At 38.0% G+C, this 18996-nt stretch overlaps 1 long non-coding RNA gene across 1 annotated transcript in view; it reads left to right on the top strand.

The window, feature by feature from the left end:
- LOC144036059 (uncharacterized) overlaps nucleotides 1-18996 on the top strand; it is a 72811-nt gene that overhangs the window by 5536 nt on the left and 48279 nt on the right. Inside the window, exon 2 of the long non-coding RNA XR_013288565.1 lies at nucleotides 7082-7235. This is a non-coding gene — a long non-coding RNA (uncharacterized LOC144036059). The remainder of the gene's footprint in view (nucleotides 1-7081; nucleotides 7236-18996) is intronic.

Raw genomic sequence — 18996 nt, forward strand, 5'->3', positions numbered from 1 at the left:
CTGAATGACATTGCGAGAGTTCCACATTTAGATGAGAACATGACATACCTGACCACAAATATTTCTGCTTTCCTGGAGAAAAAGACAAAAAGCAGAATTGCTATCATTCATGTTTCTTCTTCATCCCATTAGACATGGACTTGCCCAAATGTCTTGTGACTTACGCATCCCCACCAGGCTTTTATCCATAAATACCAACCGGATTTGTACATGGGGAGATTCTCCATGTATGTAATGTGCATATTATTATATTGGATTAATGGCCTCTCAAACGTAACGTCTTAACCATCCCAGGCATGTGTCTGACTCGTTGTCTATTCCAGTCCCACGCAATCCTGAATAACTCACTCAAACGCGCACGCACACACACACACACACACACACACACACACACACACACACACACACACACACACACACACACACACGCACGCACGCACGCACGCACGCACGCACGCACGCACGCACGCACACACACACACACACACACGCAAAACAAAGGCCACACTTAACTGTCAATATTTGTAAGTTCTGCAAAAGTACAAAACATTTTTTAGGTGCATAAGATGTATTAAAGGCTGCTGGAAAATTAAATTTGTGGTTCATGGATGACTCTGTGGAAAGTCGATTGTCATTAGAAATTTTTATAATAGTGAATTGTGGTAATGTATTTATGGCTTTTTTTGTCCGTGTTTTTTTTTTTTTTAAGAAAGAAAGTACAAATACTACGTTTTGAATAATTTAATATTATATATATTATTACCTCTATGATGTACATGTAAATGAGAGGTGGGATGCCACGTGTACAACCAGGGAGGAAAATATGCAAAAGTGTTAGGGTTAATTTTAATGGCACAAAAAGAAATCCCCCCATTATAATTAAAAAAAAAAGTTTTAAAAAAAGAAATGAAAAAAAAGAAAAGAAAAAAGGGGAAAAAAAGTTGTTCAAGTCTTGATGAAAGAGGTCAACGTGAAGTGTAGGAAACTCCAGAAAACGACACAAAGTGGGGAAACCCCTGAGCAAATTAGACATACATGGCAAATTTTCAGAGCGGACACAATTGACAAGAATTATGCATTTTGTAACTGTAATGAAAATCAACAGACAGCACAACAGGTTCATATCTTTATTCTTGTCTTAAAAAAGTCTTAATTTTTTTCTGTCAAAATTTTCAAAGGAAAACTAATCTTTGTTTTACTGCTGTTTAGGGCTGCAACTAAAGATTATTTTAATAATTGATTTCTCATAAAAAAAAAGTATGTTGCAATTTCAGTCCCTTCATTAAAAAAATAGGTCATTGTTTTAAATTGCCTGCAGAAAATTCAAAAACATAAATTATTGTGATTCAGTTATTGGTCATTGGACTGTAATATGTAAAAAAAAAAAAGTTGATCATTGTTTTTCATTGTAAAAGCAAATGTTTTATTTTGATTCAGGGGATTTAAGAAAAATGAATCTGCTTTCATGTAGGACTACGGAAATTGAGAATATTTAATGTCGAGAAGCTGAAATTCTGAGGATTTGGACCATTTTTAATGGAAAAAGGGTATGCAAATGATTAATTGATTATCAAAAGTTATTCATTTGAATTGATTAGTTGTCAATGAATCAATTCAATAAACCTCTAACTGTATTAATATTCTGCAACCATTATGTGCACACCACAAAAACATAACTATCCAACTATATACTTTTTAAACTGCTCTTACATGTGTGTATCAGATATTATTTTATTGTATTTTGAGTATGTATGATCTTATGTATCAACCAACTGTCACTTTCCCCCAATGATGATCTTGAAATCTCTGTATCGTTACAGTCATGTGCAAAATATTGCTACATTATCATCAGTTTTTCGGTGATGACGAAATAAATCACAGGGCTAATTAAGTGTATGACGGTCAGATGAGAGGGTCCCAGTTGCTCCTTTCAGCTGTGCCTATTGGCTAACAAGCTTTCATATCCTCACACAGTGGGCATGTTGACACATAATTTATTTTCATGCAGAGGACGTTCTACTCAGTGTGTTCTTCAGCAGCTGTCATCTCCATAGCCTGTGTGAAATTTTGGAAGAACTGTTCAATCCAAATAATTTTTGAAAGGCTGACAGCAAATGTGTCTATAAGGAACTACAAGCAGACATGAGTGGGCAGATGAACCAAAGTTGGCGTTGCATTGCGTTCAATGAATTAATTCTACAGTGATGCAGAGGGTTCGATTCACGCTTCTGTCATTTTTATGAATGGAATATGATGACATCCAACACACATATCCGTGGAGCTCAGAATCTGTCTGTCTGCACCGCAATCAAATTCACCAAAATTGTGTTACACTACCTGTGCTAATATTTAGATATGGTCCCAGCAGGCATAACGTATTTCTTAATGTATTTTCTTTGTAGGCAAAACGGTGGTGGTCAAAAGATGGAGAGACCTTTATGTCTTTTACGAGCAGCCGCTTCAGACACTTGGTTATGATTGGTGTGAGGGTTAGGGTGAACAATTTCAAAATAAAAACGGCACTTTTTTACCTTTGCCAATATTTGCCATGTAAATTCTGGCTTGAGTTTTCCCTCATTTTAAACATCATCTCATTTTAACATGAGAATACTTTACAGATGTAAAGTGCAATATCAATTAGCCAGTGTGGCAATCAGAAATTCTTTTCCGCCTCTATTGTGATTTTTATTTTGTAAGAAAATGCGCCTGTCACGATGTCTTCTTTTAAGTGGGCTCGGATGGTTGTCAGCCCTTGTCTGTGCCCAATGACAAAAATGTAATATGTAAAATACATGAATTTCTACTCTGGGCTTCTGTGGACTCAATTCGCTTGCTTTTTTGATCCCTTTGACAAATATGTTGTTTCAAAAATGTATATGCTGTTTTTCAATGATATAGTGGGAATTGTTTCACTGCTCATGACCGTTGTCAATTTTCAGTGGTTTGAGTATAAATAAGTGAGTTTTCCTGCCATTTTTGTTGTTCGTCACACAACATTGCCTCATCTCTGTTGACATGACTGTTCAGGTTTTTGCCCATTGTTAATGCTGAGTAAATGGCAGGCTGCTGTTGTAGCACGCCATTACATGTACTAACATAGAATAATATGTATAGAAGGAGCCGTGCACCACCCATTAGTAGGTGTTGTTTTGTTTTTTTAAACAACAAAAGGTTACACATTGTGCCTTTAAGACAAATTAAGCATTTTCATTCAGTAACAAAACTCCTCGTCTTCAATGACAGGAAATGGAACATCAGATCGACAGCTCGGGCATTTATCTTCCCCCTGAATTTGCGGATCCGTTTCAGACAAAATGGCATAAAGGCTATCAGCTAACTACAGTATATTGTATAGACTAGGGAGGTCCCAATTACACTTTTTTGGACCTTAGTCCGAGTCACTTCATTTTGAGATTGGCCGATTCCGAGTCCCGATCCGATAACTCGGCATTTTATTAAGAAGAAAAACACGTTTTGTTTTTAAACAAAACTACCCCAACACCTTTTATATGGTATTTATATGGTATCTTTATTTTTGAGAACCCACTGTAGCCGTTTTAAAGCGTGAAACAAGCCTCAAACTTCACAACAAACAAAAGGCTGCATTTGAAGAGCAAGCAAACAAAATGTATTTAATCTTTCCATTTTCTGACTGTCGCCCCGGGCGGGATTTTGCGACCTTGCGAAGGACGTCCGACCCTCCGGATTCACGCTAGGCTAGGCTACGCTATCCTAGGCTAAGCTAGGCTAGGCATCCAGCCTAACGGATGTACATTTGCTATACATTTACATTAAGCTTCAAAATCGGCATCCACAAATTTCTAGTCATTGAAGACAGCTCCTTTACTTTGCCTATGAGTTTCTTAACACATTTGTTAGTAAATTTCTTCTTTCTTTTTTTTTCTGGAGAATGTTAGTACATTTCTTTACAGTTACTGGATATCAGAATTTACAATAATCAATAATTTGTCTATGCAGTAGTCTAAACACGGTATTCTGATGAATACCGCAATTGAGGAATATGAATTACGCCGTAAAATCCACCTGTTTTTATCCATCTCAGGGGGCGGCCATTTTGCCACTGGCTGTCTACTAAAAATGGCATCGCAGTTGCTCAGGACTCAGGTAACGACCAATCACAGCTCAGCTTTCACATGACCAATCTTAGAAAACAGGGGAAGTGTGATTGGTCGTTCCCTGAACCCTGAGCAACTCTGATGTCATTTTCAGTCGATGGCAAGTGGCAAAATGGCCGCCGCCTGAGATGGATAAAAAGGGGTGGATTTTACTGCTTATTTCATATTCCACAAATTCTTAGCCAAGTGGGGTACATAGAACACATTATTGTCATGAGCATTTTATTGTTGACTTCAACTTTAAACGAATGTAGGTACGAGTCTCTTTTTAAATGTGAATCCAGCAACAAATCGGTGTCATCAAAATGAGTTCACTGTCCGTGTCTTGCTCGCACGCCATTGCTCTGCCCTCCCACATCTGTCAAGTCTTGTCCTGCCTTGCCTAATCTAAGTCCGGGACTTGTCTCTCCACCCCAGTTTAGCCAGATTGCTTTGGTGCTCTGTTGCGTAATAGCAAACGGCCCAAGTGCGTCACAAGCACCCTTTCTACAGACGCATGTGTGCATGTGCTTAAACAAACGGAGCACACAGCGTTACACTGGCCTCCTTTGTGGCCCATTCAACTGTTACTAACCTGTTTGATTATATCTGTCAATCATCCAAGTCCATTCAAATGGGTGTACAGTATGGAGAGGACCTGCGAAGCCACATGGCTTTTAATTCCTAATTGGAGTCTGAGCAGTTTAATAATTTTGCATGATACTGTCAATCAATATTGTCATAATGTTGCTGGTATTGTGAATAATCGCTTACTGACAACCATCAGACCACATTATACTAAGTGGTGCACTTATTAATAATGTTGATCACATGCTACCATTTTTTCATACAACTTTTTTAGCAAAACGTTAGCAATTTGAATAATGTTTATATGTTTAAATGTGTAAAATCAATTAGATGATAAGACACTGTTACAAATCATGTGTTGGAAAGAAACCCCTTTGTGGTTCTTTGACTTAAATGTGTGTGAGCAGCATTGGAATAAGTTGTTGGGTTTTATCAGGTCAAGATCACAAAGCTGGCAACTCAACAAACTATGTAAGAAAGCCATCCCACTCCTCCTTCCAAAATTTTCTTACACACAACTGTATCTACATGATTAAAATACAATACTAGACAAAGTGCAATTTCTGCAAAAATTGCGTAGGAATGCTGAAAAGCAAGCTATTAGCTGAATGCTAAGATTTGAATCCATGTGCGTGTCCATTGAAAGATACATTGCTAAAATGTGGTCCAAACGGAGTTTGAACCCAGATACTCTGTGGGGGAAGGTAATTGCTCTAACCATTGAGGTAACTTGACTCGTTCGATGTCATGGCTAAAAGCGTATTTATTTCAAAAAGTGTCATCTGATGTTGAAAGGTTACATGCATTTTATCATTTCAGTGAAATAGTAATCTGATAGTCAGTTGGTATACATTTACGGTATATCACTTAGCATAACGGCCATGGATATATTTGCAATGTACAGCACAAGGTGGGATTTGAACCCGCAACCTCCTGGTTACTGGACAATGCACTTTACCAATTGCACATCTGAGCAGTCTTAGACAGGTGGTAATGGTGAGAAGTTGTATGTATGGAAGTGGGAGTGGAAAGTGGGACTTAGAAAAATGTCTTTGCCATTGAAAATGAATGGGGAAAAGTTGATATTTAATGTTAAATTGTTCGACCATATATACTAGGGGTGTGCCCAAAAAAATCGATTCTCATAAGAATCCCGATTATTATTAGTATGATTCAGAATTGATTTTAAATGTACCAAAATCGATTATATTTAAATTATTTTATACTGTCTTACCTTTGTTTGTGTGTGCTTTTAATGGGAGCACTGTTCATGTTGTACCAGATTTGGCCACTTAGGGGCAGTGTGGTTCCACCTGGTCTGATACACTGTTAAGTTGTAGCCACATTAGAGAGTAGAAGGAAAAAGTCACGATCAAGTCATTCCAATAAAAGTTGTTTTTTTTGCAGTGTGGAGCCGTTCTTTTGAGTGATAAAAGTGCCGCGAGGAGCGCACTAATTAGCATTAGCGAGTCAGACTGTAGTAGATCATTACGATTCCTTGAACATCTATAAATTGAAGCAAAAATCATTGTCAATCAAATCATTTTGAATCAAAAATCCTTTCAAAGCAAAAATCGATTCTGAATCGAATCGCACACCAAAAAATCTGAATCAAATCGTAAGACATTCAAAGATTCCCACCCCTAATATATAGCAAGTTGAAATTTGTATTATGTGGGAGTTGTTACACGGCAAAAAGGTGTGCAGAATAAAAACATATATATATATATATATATATATATATATATATATAACTTACATATATATAACATGTTTAAAAAAAAGATTATCAAAAATAAGGGGTGTCAGGCGATTACATTTTTTAATTGTAATTAATCGCATGACTTCAATAGTTAACTCACGATTAATCACAAATTTGATATGTTCTAAATGTACAATAATTTTTTTTCTAGGTTTTTATACTCTTGTTAACAAAAGTGGGGAAAAATGTTAAACTAATAGAAATAGTTCAAATGATTTTTGGACGTCTATATCCGTCAATGGCAGTGAATGAGTTAACGTGCTGTTGAAAAGTACTTCAGATTGTGCTAATTTCTTTGTTTTTCAAGGGTATTATTACTCATCTTGATTATTAATATCCCCGTTCCTGTACTTACGGGCCCGCTTGTTTATACCCAGCTGTGTCACGGTAGTTAGTCTGAGGCTATCAAACTGCCTTTTTCTATTCTGTCTTTGTGGTTTTGTTGCCTTTTGTTAATCTATTCAAACAGGACTTATTTGTCACATTTTGACTCACTGTCACTTTGAATTTGATAGAGGGTCTTTCTCTGACTCAAAACTATTTCCAGAAGTGGATTCACTCCTGAAATGTTTTTTTCTTTGAACCGTTTCCCCTTCATCTCGGCCTCTACACACAGCCTCTGAAAGACCGGCGAGCTTTGGATTCTCCCAAGCTGCTGCTGCCAGGCAACGCTGAAGTTTGAGCACGAGGGCAGAGGAAGACGATCCGGCATCGCATCATGGTATCTGTGTGTGATCTCATCCAAAGTCAGTCTGGAAGTCTTTATGCGGGTGAGTACCTCTTGCCAGTTATAGTTAACATTTTCAAAAAAAAAAAAAAGTGATCACAGGACTGCACTAACCTTACGCGCAAACGTTTTAGTTTTCAAATAGCAAATAATGTAAGCGTCATTAGGCTGCAAGAAGATTGTTTCTCAGCTAAAATGCAATTTAAATCCCGGTAGGAGAAAACAAATATACATTACAATATTTGTCATTCTTAATTATTTGTATTATATTTGCAAATTGATACAAGTTGCCATTTTCCTACTTGAAATGACTTAAATTTGCATTCATGTGCAAACACATACACTGATTTGATAACTAATTAGCAAGAAAAACCCCAATAGGGACTAAGAGTTTTCCCCCAAGCAGTCCTGGTGGTTTCACACCTTTAACCAACATTGCAGCTGCTGCGAGTACTAGTACTAGTACTAGTATCTACAGTCTGCAGTCATTTGAATGAACATGAACATGAATCTTACTGTAAATAACTCGCAAGCCAGACTACATACTCAGATCCTTGATTCTTCGGAATAAAAGCCCAACGTTTTGTTCTTAGCCATTTCCGAGTGTTTTAGCGCTGTGTTATCGGTCATTATCTTGTTGAAAGACCCATGACCTAAGACCAAGCCTTCTGCCACCGTCAGAACATCTTTCCTCGGAATACATAGATGGTAGACATACAGTATATTCAAGACACCCTGTGCAGCAAACATAATCTAGGCTCTTTCACGTTTCACAGTAAGCGCAATGTTCTTTTAAACTAGGGGTGTCAAAGTCATTTTTGTCGCGGGTCACATTGTAGTTGTGGTTATCCTTGGAGGGCTGTGAAACTATATAAATGTTGAATTATCTGCTCATGTTATCTCATATAAGTTACTGTCATAAGTGGCTTGGTAACAACTCTCATTTTTATTTGTGCCCGTTATATAAGAAGTCAATCGCTACATACACTGTAGCACCATTGCAAACGGAAGTGCATCAAACTATTTATAACAACATGTTTATGAAAATAAGCATTCATATTCACACTTACATGCATAAAGTCAAATAAAACAAAATGTATGGCATTCCTGCTTGATAATTCAATGTGGATGGCAGTGGATTGTATTTCCAGAGTGCTCCGTGAAGGCGGACATATTGTTTTGCTTGCAAACAGGAAGTACGTCGACGGAAACCGATAAGCGATAATACTTTTCATTTAAACATATGTAAAATTAATAATTATCCAGCCCAACAATTAGTAAACCTTTATGAATGACAAAGAAGCATATTTAACATTATGATTTAAACATTATTTTTTTTAATGACCTCTACTTTGTGGGTGGGCGTGGAATGTATCACCCGCAAAAAAAGGGAGGAACACTGTATCGCTTGATTCGCTTTCCTAGGCCACATAAAATGATGTGGCGGGCCAGATCTGGCCCCCAGACCTTCAGTTTGATAACTTGTTTTTAAACTATCAAGTCATGGGCAAAAATAGTGACTATTAAATAAAATTAGACCGTTTAAAAATTGTCAAACTTGTTGTTTTTTTTTAAATTGAGAACACAAGCATTTCAGTGTATCAAACAACAATTAGGGGTGGGAATCTATAAATGTCTCCCGATTCGATTCGATTCCGATTTTTGGCTCTGCGATTCGATTCAGAATCACTTTTTGATTAAGAACGATTTTTGATTCAAAATAATTTGATTGACAATGATTTTTGCTTCAATCTATAGATGTGCAAGGAATTGTAATGATCTACTCCAGTCTGACTCGCTAATGCTAATTAGCGCGCTACTCACGGCACTTTTATCACTCAAAAGAACGGCTCCACGCTGCAAAAAAACTACTTTTATTGTAATAACTTGATCGTGACTTTTTCCTTCTAGTCTAATGTGGCTACAACTTAACAGTGTATTAGACCACGTGGAACCACACTGCCCCTCAGTGGCCAAACCAGGTACAACATAAACAGCGCTCCAAATAAAGGCACACACAGACAAAGGCAAGACAGTATAAAATAATTGAGATAAAATCGATTTTAGTACATTTAAAATCGATTCTGAATTGTATTTAATGAAAATCGCGATTCTTATTAGAACCGATTTTGTTGGCACACCCCTAACAACAATATTTATTTATTTCCACATTGTGCTGTAAATTCAGAAAATATCAGACTAAAAGAGTGATCACATGGTCACTCGACTTTTGAGCAGAAAGGGTTGATGTAACTCCTTACATGTGGATTTCTGTTTCTAAGCTGTTTAGTCTACTACTGGTAGCTTTCTAATTGTCTGTTATCGCTATTCTGTTGTGAAACATTAACATTTTAATCTCTCAACTAATTCTTAACGTTTTATATACATTTAAAAGTAAAAGAAAAAACTTTCCTTCAAGGCGCTTGTTAAAACGAAGCAGCTTTTTGAGTCACCCAAATACAGTAAATCTAGATCTCATGTTTCCGGTGTGCAGACAACACCGATCCTGCACATAAATGTCTGTTTATGTTTGATTTGCAGCACCGAGTGTGTTCATCATTATCAAACTACCTCACACTCGAAAGTGTTGGTCAAACACTCACCGGGTCACCCTGACATTTGGTCTGCTTGTCAGCTGTACAGTTCTAGACACCTGTGGAACCAACAACACCCAACAACGACCCCTCCCCACTACTTCAGCTCCCGCTTTTCCCCCTTCTTCATAAGTGGCCCACTTCAAACGTCACTGCCGTGCAGATGGACATATTTCACTGCACCCCACACAAACGCGTGCAGAGGCACAAGCTGTTGAATAGAGCAGCTGCCGCGTCCTTTATAACGAAAACAAATGGCAGATTTCATCAAAGACTAGTTTTAGCAAGAGAAAAGGGTGTCAAGATTAAGCAACGGCGGGTTCTGGGTAGCAACACCAACTGAAAGGGATTGTTTTGCCTTATTGCTGCCATGGTTGCTTGCTAACCCCAAATTATCCAGCTAGATGCAAATTATTTTATTGTGATGGATTCTTCTGGTAGGGGCCGCAACCTCCATTTTTTTCCCCATTTCTGTCTGTCTCCTCTCATCCTCATTCTACAGCTGGAAACATTAAAGTAATAAGCTGTAAGCAAGCCTTTAAGAACCACAGAATTTTTTGGCAGCTGTTTTCATTGTGTTAATTGAGGCCCTTGCCCTCACCTTGCCACCCTTGACCCCCCTCCTCTTCACCGTCTTCGTGTCTCGGCGCTGAAAACCAACAAAGCTCTGAGGATTTATCCCCCTCAAATCACTTCCTCTTTTTCGCCTCATACGAAGCCTCCCCTAAATCACTCCGGCTCCATCATTTTTATAGCTACAAGTGCCTTTTGACTGTCACATACGGTATCAGTATCTCGCTTCCTTCACACCCAACTCGGCTTGTTAGCACTTCTTAAACTTGAACTCTAAAGCTATAAAACCAGGGATGCCGCATTCCACATGTGCAAGGCAGATTGAACATGTTTGGAGGTGACGTTTGGTTGTTCTACTCTGACTTTATGATTTATATATGCTTAATCACTAGGGGTGTCAGGCGATTAAAATTTCTAATCGGAATTAATCGCAATAAAAAGTTTTCGTACTCTTGTTAACATAAAATGGGGGTGGGGGGAATGTTAAACTAATAGAAATATGGCTGCATTTTGTAGTCACTAAAACAATAATGATTCATAAAATTGAGTTAGATTTGAAAATATGTACTGTACTGTAAAAAACGAGTGTGATATTGATTTATGTTGAGGTCGTTTTTCTGCCACTAGATGGCATAATTGCATTTGTAAGACGTTGGTGACAGCTTAGTGCAATTATTTTTTTCATATTAACTCATTCACTGCCATTGACGACTATAAACGTCAAAACTTTATGGGAACTATTTCTATTAGTTTAACATTTTTTTCATTTCATTACATTTTTTTATCAAAACCTTGATTTTTTTTAATTGTACATTTATAAGAGATAGAAAATTATCATGCGATTAATTACAATTAAACATTAGATATATTTTAATAAGTTTTTTAAAATTGTAATTAATCACAGGACTTCACTAGCTAACTAACGATTAATCACAAATTTTATATCTGTTCTAAATTTACAATAATTTTTAAAATTTTTGTTAGCAAAAGTGAAATACTTTAAATGATTTTTTGCCGTCTATAGCCCTCAATGGCAGTGAATGAGTTAAGAGCTAGCTAATCTTTAGCATGAAGTAACTTTGCACGTTTGGAAGATTGTAAAATACAATGTGACGCCAGTCTCCACAAATATATGTATTATTATTAAATTTATTGCTGCTAAATTTTTGACGTGGCGTTGTGACTGTAAATTCCCCTACAGGTTTTCCAAGTAAGGAGCGGTCATTAATCGCGCGTTAAAACAAATTAGTGGCGTTACAGGAATTTTAAATTAACTGACAATTAATGCACTCATTTTGACACCCCTAAAAAGAACCCGTTAAAATCTGTGGAACTTTTGCTCGTGCAAATCCATTCTGTTTATTTTTATTATGGACCGTAATCTCACAATTCTGCCTTTGAAAACATGACTCATTTTCACACCCTTTAAGATCGCATCTCATAGCTGTAATAAGACAAATGCGTAATTGTTACAATTTGCAAATAAACAATGAAGTCACGTATTGACAAAACAATAAGTCTCACAAACCTCCTGCTCAGTAGTTAAGTAACATCTGCCTTTTCAAAACTATAGCAAATCCTTTTGAATTCAGATTTATTGATATGGTGAGCAGAGGCCTGTGTTGTCTGCACATGATGTCACAGAGCATTAACTTAAGCATGAACAGCTGAGCATTCATTTCTACAAAAGCTTCCTCCTTAATTTATAACCCCGAAAGGCAATGACTCCATTCTGACTTATTCAAGGCATAAAGCAGCTGGTATAGGTGACATCGTGGCCTTTCATCCCCTCATCATCATCACTATCATTAAGTTCTCAATATTCCATCCTCCTTCTCAACTTCTCTTTATTTTCATTCCACCTGTCTCCTTTTTAATTCCATTATTTTGTAAGCAACCACACATTCATCTTAAGCAAGCCTGTTTGCGCACAAACTTATGTCCCAAACCACACCTTAAGTGCGTCACTGGTGTGTGCTTTCACAACTCCATGACTAAGAGAGCAAAAAAATAAATAAATTATGCTCTGGAATTTTATCTCCCGCCGTTTGTGTCCATTTTGAAATGCCACTTGTGTTTTGCAATAGGGGAAAAATGCACCGGAAATATGACTGGGGTGAGGGTGGTGACTTTTATGCTTGATTGACCCAACTGTCACTCAGGCACAGTAAATGGCAGTGGAAGAAAAAATATTAAACTTGACTGTCTTCACGACATCTAATTTATAATTCATATTTAAACTGTATCATACTTTTACAAACTTTAAAAAAGTCCTTTGAGGTTGATTCAGAAAAATGTTCAAAAGTGAAGTGCTTCACCACCAACATGTTTTCCTTGACAACTGAACGATCTGAAAAATATGCTGCCTGGAAAGTCTCCCCCAGTCATACAAGTCCCCGGTTCTAATTCCTAAAACTAACCAGTCGTCCATGTAAAAAATATGAACCCAAAAGAACAGATTAACCTGTATTTGCGTTTTGACCTTTTATGTTAAAGACCTTTTTTTTTTTTTAAAGGTGAAGTCCAAAAAAAATTTCCAGCAAGATTTTATATGCAGTATAGTCTAAATACGGTATTCTGGTTAATACTGCATTTGTGGAATATAAATTAAGCAGGAAAATCCAGCTGTTTTTATCAATATCAGAAGGCGGACATTTTGCCACTTGCTGTCATGTGAAAATTACATCACAGTTGCTCAGGTCTCAGGTAACAACCAATCACAGCTTCAGCTTCAGAAAACAGGTGAGCTGTGATTGGTCGTTGCCTGAACCCTGAGCAACTGTGATGTCATCTTCAGTCGACAGCAAGTGGCAAAATGGCCGCCCCCTGAGATGGATTGAAACAGCTGCATTTTGCTTCAAAACTCATATTCCACAAATGTAATATTAATCAGAATGTCATGTTTAGACTAGCGAGGTCACATGTAACATATTTTTGTCAAGAAATGTTTAATATTGGCTTCCCCTTTAAAAAAAAAAAAGGCAAGTTCATTTTTGCTATTTTTTTCTGAGCTCTCTTTTATACAATGAAAAAGCATTTGGTCTTAATTTGATATAAAAGTTGATTATAAAATGACCCACCTGTCTGGTATCATAGCTGCATGTCTGATCTTTCTTACAAACTAATCCATGTTAAAATTGCTAAAAAAAAAACTGGATGAGTTATGATTCATTTATTGGCGCTGGCATTTATTGTATTTACTCAATACAAGTGAATGGAAGAGTTGGCCAGGGATTCCCGCTTCAAGATGGAGGCAAGGTCTGTACATCCTCAACCAGCCGAGGGTAAATCTTGTGGTTGTGTATGTTTATGGGAAGCTGATGATGTGCGCCATTGGAGCACAAAAGTGCCACCAGCGGCACGATACTTAACTCATTCACTGCCATTGACGGCTATAGACGTCAAAAATTCATTGTAACTGTTTTTATTAGTTTTCCACTTTTTCCACTTTTGTTAATAAGAGTATGAAAACCTAAAAGGAAAATCAATGTAAAGCACGGACCAGATAACTAAAATAACAACTAATTTAAAGGGGAAGTCAGAATACAGATGAGCCTTGATTTGTCGTTAGCTGTCCAATCCTAAAGACTTTACATCAGATCAGCGGTAGAATCGATTTCATAATTCTGCTACTAGTCTATACATCACTGAATGGTTTGGGGTCCTGATTGAATATAAACCCAGTAGGGTTCTGAAATCTGTAGACCTGGGTCAATTAGTGGAGCCCAGAGATCAAAGTAAACATGGTGAAGCTAAAATTAGCTGTTATGCTGCACACAAATGGAGTGCAAGTTGGTTTCAAACTGCCCGCATCACATCATCCGCAAGGCGAGGCCATGAAAGTTATCTGTCGATGTCATCATGCACGGACCCCAGCTACCCTGTTTCTCTTTCTGCAATGTCAAGCTCAGCGTGCTTGGGTTTGTTACATCCCAATTCTACCGGCGCAAAGTCTACGAAAATTCCAAAAGAAACTTGAAACTAGACTTGCGCCTGTTACAAAAATAGGGCCCTATGAATGTGAACTGGCCGTTGATGCAGCATATCAACCCACGGAAAGGTACATACATAATAACTTAGATTGACTGCCATATCAGCCAATATATATTTTTTATTAGGGGTGTCAAAAATTTGTGCGTTAATTTTGAGTTAATTTAAATTTAAAGTTCCTTTAACGCCACCACATTTTTTAACGCGCGATTAATGACCGCCCCTTACTTGAAAAAAATGTACTGGGGGAATTCCACTCACAAAGCAGCAGTCGTGTCCACGTCAAAAATTTGCAGTAATAAATTTAATAATAATGCATATATTTGTGGAGACTGGGGTCAAATTTTGCAATTTTAAAAAAGTTCAGAATTTCACAAGTTACTTTATGTTAAAGATTAGCTAGCTCTTAATATGGAAAAAAAATGCACTGAGCTGTCACCAACGTCTTACAAATGCAATTATGCCATCTAGTGGCAGAAAAATGACCTCAACACACATCAATATCACGCAGTTTTTTTTTTTTTTACAGTACAGTACATGTTTTTAAATTTAACTAAATTTTATGAATTTTTGTGAAATTACTATCAGTGACTAAAATATGCAGCCATATTTCTGTTAGTTTAACAACAGTATGAAAAATTTGACAAAAATGAATTGTACATTTTATTGAACATTTAGAACATATATAAAATTTGCGATTAATCCCGAGTTAACTATTGAAGTCATGCGATTACATTTTAATCGCCTGACACCCCTAATATATAGACAAGCACTCCTTCCGACAGAGTTTTAGTTCAGTATCTAAAAATAGGCTTATGTTTATAATGTAATGGTAAGAAAATGAGTGTCATTGTGCCACAGAAATGTGCTCCAAAACAAGTTCACTCCAAAAAATATGGCTTTCATACCACAGATATGCTGCGTGCTTCGCTAATAAAGTTGTGCTTCATTAATACGAACGATGACAAACATACATCATACAGTAATAAGACACCAAGTGTGGAAGATTTTTTTTGTCATTTTTTTTGTCGCCGTGACTTTCAACACGGTAGCGCTCCCGCGCCGTGACGCGAGAACAGCATCTTCCGCGCGTTAGCCATCCAAGCGAGAGCAGATTTGAAGTGACGTCGCACGCTGCCGTCTTAAAACACACCCGTTGTCTCGCTCTCGCTCTCCCTCTTGCTCTCGTTCATTCTTTCTTTCTTTTTTTTGGGTCCTACTCTTCCTTTGCGCCTATTCTTTCTCACGCACTCTGTTCATCTCCCACTGTGCATTACTCGCTCTCTGATGATGCGTGGCAGCCCCGTGCCCCGATCTTAAGTGTTCTCCTCGTGTGATTGGACAGCATCTGGATGAGTTACATTACTCGGATGTTTCCATCTTTTCCACGGACATCCCGGACCACCGTTACCTTTTTCCGCTACGTTTAAAGGAGAACAGAAACATTCATCCAATGTGGATTTGGATTTTTATCTCAGACTGGATTAAGAGTAGTGGGACGTATTTGTGTATTAGCATCCTTACCTTACGTCACACACATTCCCCAGAACTGCTTGCCGATGTTGCCTTTCTGTTAATGCCTGAGTGTTTTTTTTAGGTGGCAGCATCTTGACTTAGCCCCTGTGGTATTTCTGTTAGCATACATGTGCCAACTTCCTGCCAAGTGGTCTCGTTTATTTTTTCTCGACGGCTATTTAAGAGTAGTGAAGTCATGCCGTTTGTAGAAAGCTCCAGCCGCTTTATATCAATGGCTGTAGCAAAAGAACCCCTGAGAACAGAGACAGGAATATGAAAGAGGAATACTCGATTCTAAAGTCATTTCCTGTATTCCCTGAGATGTTTTTTGAAGTGCGGTTATGAAAGGGTTAACAGGCTGTGAAATCTTGATTGCCAACTCCCAGGATTGTATCTCCTGTAACTCAAATGAGGGCCATCTGCGCTGGGCGTATGCCTGCGCGCCCCCCTCCCCCTCCCCGTCCTCCCCCCGCCCCGGCCCACTGCACTCAAAGGCTCACTGTGCTGTGGTTTGCCCAGCACGGTCACGTGACTTCTCTGAAAGTGCCCCCTCCCTCCTCCTCCCTCTTTATTTCCAGTAAACCGTTTGAAAGGAGGGGGGTGACTCAGAGTAAAACCAGCTTCCTTTTAACCACAGCTTGTTAAAGAATTTGTCAACGTGGACTCAGGGGTACATTTTTTTTGTGCGAGGGAGTGATAGGTCTTCTCATTTTCTTTTTTTTCTTTTCTTTTTTTGAAACGGAACAGACAATTAGATTGCGTCAGGAGTGCTTAATCATGCCACTTCCTGTGCCAGAGCGGGCGCGGGCTGGTCGGGAGTTAATGAGATGAACTTTTGTCGTCTTCGTGTCACGGGCACGCAACTGCCGCCGAGACGTGTGTCGTCTGCGTGAAAGACTTTCATTGAGAAAAAAAAAAAGCACAGAGAGGGCGAGGAAAATGTGTGTGGGTGTTGACTTGTGTATATGCTATGCATAGATTTTTCCTTGTCTGACACTTACGTTTTCCACATGGATTCCAGTGTCTTCTTACTGGTTACCTTTCTACTGAATCAGCTCCACCAAAAATATTTTTTATGACGTAACCATGAAGAGTGGCTAATCTACAGGAAACACGCTCTGGAATGTAATTCAAAAGAAAAACATCACATTTTGAATCTTGTGCCTCATGATGAAAAGCTGCCACATTTTTGAATAAAGAAACCTTTTCCTTGTTAATTCTTTACGGTTTCAGGTTCATAAACCTCCGATTCCTCCCTGGGGATTTTGTTTTTATCAACCGTCGTCACTTGGCAACACAGATGTTCAAATGGTATTAAAAGTAATGTTCCCCCTCCTGCGTCCGCACAAATTTAATATGGGACTTGCTTCTCCCCATATCGTTAAAAGTTAATATCGCCTCGTAGCAAAGAATAGAGAAAATGATGTCGTAAATTATGTGATATCATGATTAATTGCTAAATGACGGTTTTATCAAAAGCTGCGTCTCCTCTGTTTGTTGTCTGCGCCATTTTGCTGAGCGCATCATCTTATTCCGAGCTTGAACCAAAACCTCCATCATTTTAATGACACTGCACTCTTGACGAGCTCTCGCCAGATGTGAGTGCGAACCCGTAGGCCGCTGGTGATGGGGTGTCAGGGTGTGGGTGGGGGGATTTTCGGCAGGCTTTGGCAAACCGCCTGGCTAAGATGGTGATTTTCTGAAAAACCACCAACCACAGAGTCTGGATGTCTGAACCCCAGCCATCAAAAGATAGAGAGAGAGACGACGCTCCGATTCAGGGAGTAGTGCTGTCACTATCAAATATTTTTTGAATCGATTTATCTATAGATTATTCAATCGATTAATCGACTAATCAGATTCATTTTAATTTTGCATTAACATGTATTTCAAAAGCATTTTTTTCCTCTGATAACAGTTTATTAACCAGTGATTGATGTTTATTCCGTACTTCATATTTTTATAGTGATTGAAAAAAGCGGGGATTGATGTTGTACTGAAGTGTTGATGTTATCGGTTCGGCCATTGTTTTCTAAAGTAAAAACAGATGTTTGCAAATGTCGTATTTTTTCACAGTAGATAATCTGTCGTCTTTCAGGAAGGACTACAGAAATCTGTCAAAAATTACTGTTTATATGCTGATTTTGAAAGAAAAAAAAAGAATTACTCATTCAAACCCAAAAATGTATAAATACACTTTTTAATACTTTGTCCTCATCTCCCCAAAAAGTATTTATATGTTGTTGTTTTTTAAATGTTTTTCTATGCTAGAGTATACAGAAGGCTTTGATGCAGCTTCTGACCTGAAGAGGTCGCTGAAAGCAATGGTCGTTATTACAAAAAAAAAGGCCAGCAGATGGCAGCTGAGTATAAGAGACCAACCAGGGCCATGTTGCAACTTGTTGCCAGTGTTTTCAACAGGTTTGTGAATAATGATGAAACTTAGCTATATTCTAATGCTAATTGCTGCAAAACGGAAACAAATACAAATTACTTTTTTTTTTCTGATGAAAGACGAGAAATCCTCTAATCAAGGGGTGTCAAACTCATAATAGCTCAAAGGCCACATGGAGGAAAATATATTACCAAGCGGGCCGTATCTGTAAAATCATGGTATATAACTTAAAAACAATTGGCGTCAATTATACGCAGAGTTTTGCTATTTGTGGGCCAGCTCTCAATTATGGGGCTCAACTGTAATTATATTCTTCCAAAAAATAATACAAATGCAAATGGAACCCAGCAACACTTTGCCTGTATGAGCCTGTCGGTCTATGATTATATTTTATTTTTTAAACAAACCGTAACTTTAGGTGGTGTGTAAAATAATGACATCCGGAACACAATATTCTGTGGGCCTTGCAAAATCAGTCAAAAACAGCCAGGAGCGAAGGGGGTTGCTTCAGTGAAAATGGCTGCGAGTATATGAGTTTTAAAAAAAAAATGGCTCCAAGCGATTACTCGATTATTAAAATAGTTGTCGATTAATTTGATAATCGATTACTTGTCGATGAATCACTTAATTTTGACAGCTCTGGAAGAGAGCGAGAGAGAGAGGAAAGCACAATTCCTCCCTAGTAAATCACAAAGTGACAAAGTCATACACACATGCTCACACACCCTCCCATCACG

Source organism: Vanacampus margaritifer, chromosome 16, assembly GCF_051991255.1.
Source record: "Vanacampus margaritifer isolate UIUO_Vmar chromosome 16, RoL_Vmar_1.0, whole genome shotgun sequence".
NCBI classification, from domain to species: Eukaryota; Metazoa; Chordata; class Actinopteri; order Syngnathiformes; family Syngnathidae; genus Vanacampus; species Vanacampus margaritifer.